Here is an 8,607-nt window from a genome sequence, read left to right on the forward strand (position 1 = left end):
ATTGGTGAGAACTAGTTCATGGAAACATCCCATCCCCCTCAAGGGTTCCCCTAGCACCTTCTACAGGGTCAATCTAACAACTTTGTACTTCAGGAAGAAATGATGTCATAGTGGTAATGTCACTGAACTAGGTGATGTTCTGATACAAGTTCAAAAACCACCCTGACAGCTATTGAAATTAAAACTTAATTTGATTAATAAATCTGGAATGAGAAGCTTGTCTCAGAAAGAGGTTTCATGATCACTGTCCCTGATGGTTGTAATCCTATCTGGAAAGGAAATCTGCTGCCCCTATCTTGTCGAGTCTGCATGACTCCACACTCACAGCAATGTGGTTTGTACCTGCACATATACCCTGACCACATTTTGCAAAGGGGCAATCAAGATTTCAGCAAGATTCTGTTCCTGACTGGGAATCAGATTTTTATAGTCGCACTCAGAAATAAAATGGAAGACAGGTCCAGGAAAAAAATGGGAGTTGGATTCCAAACCCGGAAATCTCCCCTCCATTCCCAGAGTTGGCTCTCTCAGCAGCACTGGAAAGAGGTCAGGCTGTGACACCTAGCCACATGGTTTTTAAAGCTGTTTGGAAGATGAGGGGTTTATGAGGATTATGATCTTCCATTCCTTTCATTGTCCATACATTTTGTCCACTTTCGTAGTCCATACCTTGAAAATGGTGGAGATTAACGAGGCAATTTTCTTTGTCTCATACTACATGGATAGCATTTTGACATTCACAAAGCAGTACGGCAGTCTGAATTTTCCTGTCTCAAGAAGCAACAGACTTTTGGTGCCATCCACGTTGGCACATTCCTTGCCCCGCTTTCCACCATTGGATATTTCTTGTTAAGCATTAAAATATAATCTGATAAGAGAGGGCATGGCTGCCAACTTTGTCGCAACATGAATTTTGGGCGATCCGATTTCAATTTTTTAAAATTCGTTTGAGGGATGTGGGAATCGCTGGATGGCTGGCCAGCATTTATTGCCCATCCCTAGTTTTCCTTGAGAAGGTGGTGTGCCTTCTTGAAGTGCTGCTATCCACCTGTTGTGGGTTGACCCTCAATGCCAATAGGGAGAGGATTCTAAAACTTTGACCCATCAAAAATGAAGGAATAGTAATATATTGCCAATTAAGGATGGGAAGTGGGTTAGAGGGGAACTGGAAGGTGGTAGTATTCCCAAGTATCTGCTGTCCTTGTCATTCTAGATGGGAGTGGTGGTAGGTTTGGAAGGTGCTGTCCGAAGATCTTTGGTCAACTTCTGCAGTGTACCTTACAGATAGTGGAGTGGATACTTGTGGACATAGTACCAATCAAGCGGGCTACTTTGTCCTGGATGATGTCAAGCTTCTTGAGTGCTGTTGAAGCTGCACTAATCCAGGCAAGTGGAGAATATATCCATCACCTTCCTGACTTGTGCCTTGTATATGGTGGACAGGCTTTGGGGAATTTTGGAGGTGAGTTATTCACCGCAGTATTTCAAGTGCCTGACCTGTTCTTGTAGTGACTGTGTTTACCTGGAGAATCCAGTTGAGTTTCTGGTCAATGGTAACTCTGCACCCCCCCGCCCAAACCCCAGAATGTTGATAGTAGGGGTTTCAGTGATGGTAACACAATTGAATGTCAACAGATGGTGATTAGGCTGTCTCTTTTTGGTAATGGTCATAGCCTGGCATTTGTGTGGCATGAATGTTACTTGTCACTTGTCAGCCCAAGCCTGGATATTGTCCAGATCTTGTTGCATCTGAACATGGACTACTTCAGAATCTGAGGAGTCTCAAATGGTGCTGAACATTGTGCAATCATTAGTAAATATCTCCACTTCTGACCTTATGGTAGAGGGAAGATCATTGATGAAGCAGCTGAAGATGGTTGGGTCTAGGACACTACCCTGAGGAACTCCTGCAGAGATGCCCTGGAGCTGAGATAACAGACTTCCAGCAACTACGATCAACTTCTGATGGTACGACTCCAACTAATGGTTGATTTCAGTTTTGCTTGGGTTTCACTTTATTGTTTTGAACTGCCAATGATTTTGCGTACAAAGATATACCTCAAAATCCAGGCCACGTCAGCATCTGACTGCCTCAACCTGTTTCTGCCTCTGGAGGTGGTGAGCACATCTGTGGGCCACGGCTGCCTCTCTTATATGAAAAGAGATGAGGTGAGCTCCTCTAAAACAGAGCTGGGATCACAGTGGGGAAAATTCCCAACCTCCATTTCTCATCTTAGCTGGAATCTCTTCTTGTGGGGAAAGTAAATGGTTGATGTGGGGAAGAGGTTGACGTGCTGCAGAATATCTAAAAATCTCATACAATTGAAATGGTAGCCTTTAGAATTCCCTTCCACAAAAGGCAGTGAATGTAGAATCTCTAAAAATTAAGACAGAGATAGATAGATTCCTAACTATCAAAAGGTGAAAAATTGTCAGGAACATTCAGTAATAGAGAGTTGAGGTTAAAATCAGTTCAGCCATGATCGTGTTGAATTTTGGAGCTGACAGGAAGGGCCAAGTGGCCAACTCTTGTCCTTTGTTTGTATGTTCTTCTGTTCAGTTACAGTCAATCAGCTCTGTTGGGCAAGCCATATCATCCACGTGTTATTCACAATTCTTTGAAAATGAGTTCGCTACTCCAAGCATTGTCATAGTAAGCAGTTACCTAGAGTGTAGAGGAAACCTATCAGGCAGGGAGGAAAGGGTCGTGTGAGGGAGCCGTGGTTTAATAAGGAGTTGGAATCCCTTGTTAAATGGAAGAGGGCGGCCTTTGTAAAGATGAGGCGTGAAGGTTCAATAGGGGCGATTGAGAGTTATAAGGTAGCCCGGAAGGACCTGAAGAGAGAGCTAAGAGCAGCAAGGAGGGGACATGAAAGGTCCTTAGTTGGTAGGATTAGGGAAAACCCTAAGGCTTTCTATAGGTATGTTAGGAATAAAAGAATGACTAGGGAAGGAATAGGTCCAATCAAGGATAGTAATGGGAAGTTGCGTGTGGAGGCTGAAGAGATTGGGGAGGCGCTGAATGAATACTTTTCGTCAGTATTCACTCAGGAACGGGACATTGTTGTCGATATGAATACTGAGGCACGAATAAGTAGAATGGATGGCTTTGAGATATGTAGAGAAGAGGTGTTGGAAATTCTGGCAAGGGTGAAAATAGATAAGTCCCCTGGGCCTGATGGCATTTATCCTAGGATTCTCTGGGAAGCAAGGGAGGAGATTGCAGAGCCATTGGCCTTGATTTTTGTGTCCTCTTTGTCTACAGGAGTAGTGCCAGAGGACTGGAGGCTAGCAAACGTGGTTCCCTTGTTCAAGAAGGGGAGTAGGGATAATCCTAGTAACTATAGGCCAGTGAGTCTCACTTCTGTTGTGGGCAAAGTCTTAGAGAGAATTGTAAGGGATAGGATTTATGCACATCTGGATAAGAATGATGTGATCAAGGATAGTCAGCATGGTTTTGTGAAGGGCAGGTCGTGCCTCACAAACCTTATTGAATTCTTTGAGAAGGTGACGAAGGAGGTAGATGAGGGGAAAGCGGTAGATGTGGTATATATGGATTTTAGTAAGGCGTTTGATAAGGTCCCCCATGGTAGGCTACTGCAGAAAATACAGAGATATGGCATTGAGGGTGAGTTGGAGGTTTGGATTAGGAATTGGCTCTCTGGAAGAAGACAGAGGGTAGTAGTTGATGGCAAAGGTTCATCTTGGAGTGCCGTCACTAGTGGTGTTCCGCAAGGATCTGTTTTGGGACCATTGCTGTTTGTCATTTTTATAAATGACCTGGAGGAAGGGTTAGAAGGTTGGGTGAGCAAGTTTGCGGATGATACGAAAGTCGGAGGAGTTGTAGACAGTGAGGAAGGATATGGCAGGTTACAGCGGGATATAGAGAAGCTGCAGAGCTGGGCAGAAAGGTGGCAAATGGAGTTCAATGTAGCTAAGTGTGAAGTGATTCACTTTGGTAAGAGTAATAAAAAGATGGATTACTGGGCTAATGGTAGACTACTTGGTAGTGTGGAAGAGCAGAGGGATCTTGGTGTCCATGTACACAGATCTCTGAAAGTTGCCACCCAGGTAAATAGTGCAGTGAAGAAGGCATATGGCGTACTGGCTTTTATTGGTAGAGGAATTGAGTTCCGGAGTCCTGAGGTCATGCTGCAGTTGTATAAGACTCTGGTGCGGCCGCATCTGGAATATTGTGAGAACCTTTTTCCACGTATGGAGTCAGCTATTACAAGGGGGCATAGCTTTAAATTAAGGGGGGGGTAGATATAGGACTGATGTTAGGGGTAGGTTCTTCACTCAGCGAGTCGTAAGATCATGGAATGCCCTGCCAGTAGCAGTAGTGGACTCTCCCTCTTTATGGGTATTTAAGCGGGCATTGGATAGGTATATGGAGGATAGTGGGTTAGTGTAGGTTAGGTGGGCTTTGATCGGCGCAACATCGAGGGCCGAGGGGCCTGTACTGCGCTGTATTGTTCTATGTTCTATGTTCTATGTTCTATGAAACACTTAATCTAAGAGTCTCTTTGAAAAAAAATAATATCATCACTAACCCAAGGAAAGTTCTAGCCCAAGGCCAACCAAGCTGGAGAGAAGCAATCTGCAAAGATGCCAACTATTTAGAGTATCTCCAACAGTCCCAGATGGAGGCTAAGTGAAAACAGTTGAAGGAGCCTGAGAACCTGAGTTTCCCTCCTTCAGCAAACACCACCTGCCCTATCTTTTAATGAGCCCTTTATTACATTACTGTGTCACTTCAGGACCCACAACACCAGATTGAAATAAAGCTGTCCCTGATCCTAAGGGGCTGTTAAAGTTGAAGTGGCTAGATGTACAGCAGGTCCCACTGATGATGGCAGCAGCTTGTGGGAAGGGTGGACTGGGATGGGAAAGAGAGAAAGAGCTGAAGCCATGCTTGAGTTAGGAATTGATGGCAACATGAAGAACACTTTCTGGGAACAAAGGCACAAATATTCCCAAGCTCAATGAGGACACTGTGAGCATAGGTAAGTCTCTGAAATGAAAACAGAAAGTGCTGGAGGATCTCAGCAGGTATGGCAGCATCTGTAGAGGGAGAAACAGATTTAATGTTTTGAATCAGATATGAGTCTTCTTCAGAACTGAAAAGAGTCACATCAGACTTAAAACATTAACGCTGTCTCTCCCTCTCTCTCTCTCTCTCCACAGATGCTGCCAGATCTGCTCACTCTGCCATATCTTGTTGTTTTTAGTAACCTCGATGTTTATGTTGAGTGTTCAGAGAAATGAAAACTTTTCACACGGTGACTCTTTCCATTGACAGGGGTCAATAAACAGCTACACAGATTTAAGGTGACTGATAATAAAACATTGACGGGAGCTGAGGAACATTCTTTCCTGAGAGCTATGTAAGCTTTCTGAAACAACTAGCACATGCATGATGGGCTGAAAGGGTTCCGTTGGAGCTGTATGGTTATAATACTTACAGAAAGACGGAGGGAATGCTATTGACTATTCCTGTCACTGCTACACTTCCACAAACAGCCGTTAGGTATCAGAAATGCATATCAATTGCCACTCACTATCCGTACACACAGGAAATTAAATCCAATCTTGTTGATCAAAGTAAGATGACTTTCAGACATTTATAATCACGTGTGACAATTGCCTTTTTAACCGTGAGTTACATTAGTGACCACTGCACTGTGGGAATCCAGCCACTCAAAAAAGGTTGGGCCTCTGAGCTTTGCTGCATCCACATGGAACTGAATAAATTGAAAAGCAGACCTGAATGGGGCATCTGAGATCTGTCTCATTCAACCATGAGCTGCTAATTGATGCAACTAATATTACCAGAGTGTGTCAGGGGATGCATGAAAGTGAAGTGTTTCTCTTTTGTTTACTGCCACAAATATGGCAGTGCCCTCAGTGAAAAGAGGCTACAAGTCACATTCTATTTCTCCTGAAGGATGTCACAGACACCACTTAAAGGAAGGATCCATGTAGATTTTCCACAGCCAGTAGAACCTGCCTCACTTATATCTTTGATTCACATGAATAATATTGCAATTTCCTGCTTTTCATGCTTTTCTCCTCTGTGCTCTCAATATCCTCTTCCTAAAAGCATTTCTCAAAGAGAAATATGCATAATTTCACAAAATTTTATTTTTAAATTTAAATGACCAGCAAGTTACATAAAATGTTATCTACTGGTAATCCCTTTGACAAGAATGATGCTTTCTTGGAGTTGACTGGGTGGAAATGAGATGTCAGTTTACATCAGAGTGGTTTATAAGCCCCATCCTGGCTTACTTAGCAACCTATCCCACAGTGAAGACATCAGTTGTCAGCCCAGAAGTGTCATGGATTGTTGACTTAAACATTGTGTGCCTTTCTTCCTAACTCTCTCACAATTCTTTCTCTGAGTGGCTGCTATTGTTGATAAAGAAGCCTTGACACCATTTTTAATGATTGATTACTATTTTGGTCATGATTGGGCTTCTCATGTGTTAATACAGCAGACCTTCATGAGACTTTGAGATCATCACTGAAATGTATCCTTTGACCTCTGCTTGAGCAGTGTCCTGACATAGCTCAAAGTAGAACACCTGTTGATCAGCCTTCAACATTCTGATCACACATCCTATGACTCACAGGTAAAGTAGAATTAATATGGTGTCTATATGTGCCATACCAGGATCTTGGAGGACATTCATTTGGTCCTTCCATTCTCCTACTTAATTTCAAAACTATCCTCAGACACTATTGATGCACTGGTTTGAGGGTTTTGATATTACTTTTATAAATATTCTCTGTAAAGGTAAACCACTGCCCATAAAATTGATATTTGTCAAGTCTGATTCACAACGTCAAGGCCACATATCATAATTACCAAATTACCTCCAGATAATAATAAATTGCAAAACATAGACATGTTTTTTTTAATAAAGGACCAACAAGCCAAGAATGATCGATAATTTAATCCTTACAGCAGAACTCACAGACTGTTGAAAATTCATCTGTGAACCCACAAAATATCACACTGAGGAGTATTAGGGAAACTTCAAGCAGAGAGACTCAAGGGTGAGAAGCAATTGAAAACAACCCACACTGTGATATTATACAGCTACAGTGATAACAAAAGGCTGGCTATCCCTCTTATCAGAAAACCATTTCCTATGGATTATATCTGAAAATACAAACACGTTTGTGTTTTATTCTTCCAGGAATATTCGAATAAAGACATTAAAAACCAATTACAGAGGAACCTCAATTATACGGCATTTGATTATCCATTTATTGGATTATCTGGCAAGACCACAAGGTCCCAATGCTTGACTAAACTATGTTATCCGGCATTCAATTTTCTTCGAATTCGATCAACTGAACGAAATACTCCCCACCCGTGTCTTTTGCATAACTGTGGTTCCTAATGCGGGCTAATGTGCTGTGAATGTCACAGCTTGAAGATAGCTATTAGACACACCTGCAGGTAAACAAAAGACTCTCTTTACCTGAGTGCTGGAATTCAGGCCAGTGAAGTTACTGTTGAAAAGGAAATAGCACGGTAGATCAGTGGTTAGCATTGCTACCTCACAGTGCCAGGGAGCCAAGTTCAATGCAACCCCGGGCCAACTGTCTATGTGGAGTTTGTACATTCTCCTGCGCCTGTGTGGGTGACCTCCAGGATGATGCAGTTTCCTCCAACAGTCCAAAGATGTGCAGATTGGATAGATTGGCCATGCTAAATTGCCCATAGTGTCCAACGATGGGCAAGCTAGGTGGATTAGCCATGAGGAATGTGGGTCTGGGTGAGATGCTTTTCAGAGAATCAGTGCAAACTTGATTGGCTGAGTGGCCTGCTTTCACACTGTAGAGATGAAAGTGGATAAAAGACTGTTTACTAACCTACAGACCCAAGAATCTTGATAATAACTGTTTCATTGCCAACATCAATGTTACTATCATTATCCAACTTAACAAGTGCAAAATTCTACCTTCTACTCTCCATAGAACCTATAAATTAATTCCTACATCTTTTAAACTGTTATTTTTCTCTACTTACATTTCCAATCTCTATGTATACGTGCCATGTTTTATTATCTTTCCTCATGTTTAGTTACTAAGAAACTATGCCTTTCTTTAACTCAAGGAAACCTGGCTAATTTTACTCCTTTTAAAACATACATTTCGACTTTGAAAAAATATACACAAGGGAAGGGATCCTTTTTGAATTAAACTTGTTGAGACAAATCAAGCAAAGGGTTGAATTCAGAAGGGAAACCTATTTATTCCTCCTCCCTTATGAGCATTGCTATATAGATCAAGTCCACAATCAGACTGAACTGAGTACTGAGGGAGGCCTGGCAACCAGACATGACAATGAAAACCCAAGTACACCATTTACCATCAGCTAATCAAAATGTTGGATTCTGTTTTCTACCTTTTCTGTTATGTGTTGTTTAGGATCTTCTAAGACATGAGAAGTAAGGAAAATATTCTAAATCTTCACCATGATGCTTAATTAAAACATGTTGGAGATTAAACTTTTGATGTGGATTGGTAGAGACCTTCAAACTTTCCGATGTTCAGGCAAGTCATTTAGATTGCTCGAATACTGCAGACAAA

The sequence above is a fragment of the Chiloscyllium punctatum genome, chromosome 1 (assembly GCF_047496795.1).
Source record: "Chiloscyllium punctatum isolate Juve2018m chromosome 1, sChiPun1.3, whole genome shotgun sequence".
In the NCBI taxonomy this organism is placed as follows: Eukaryota; Metazoa; Chordata; class Chondrichthyes; order Orectolobiformes; family Hemiscylliidae; genus Chiloscyllium; species Chiloscyllium punctatum.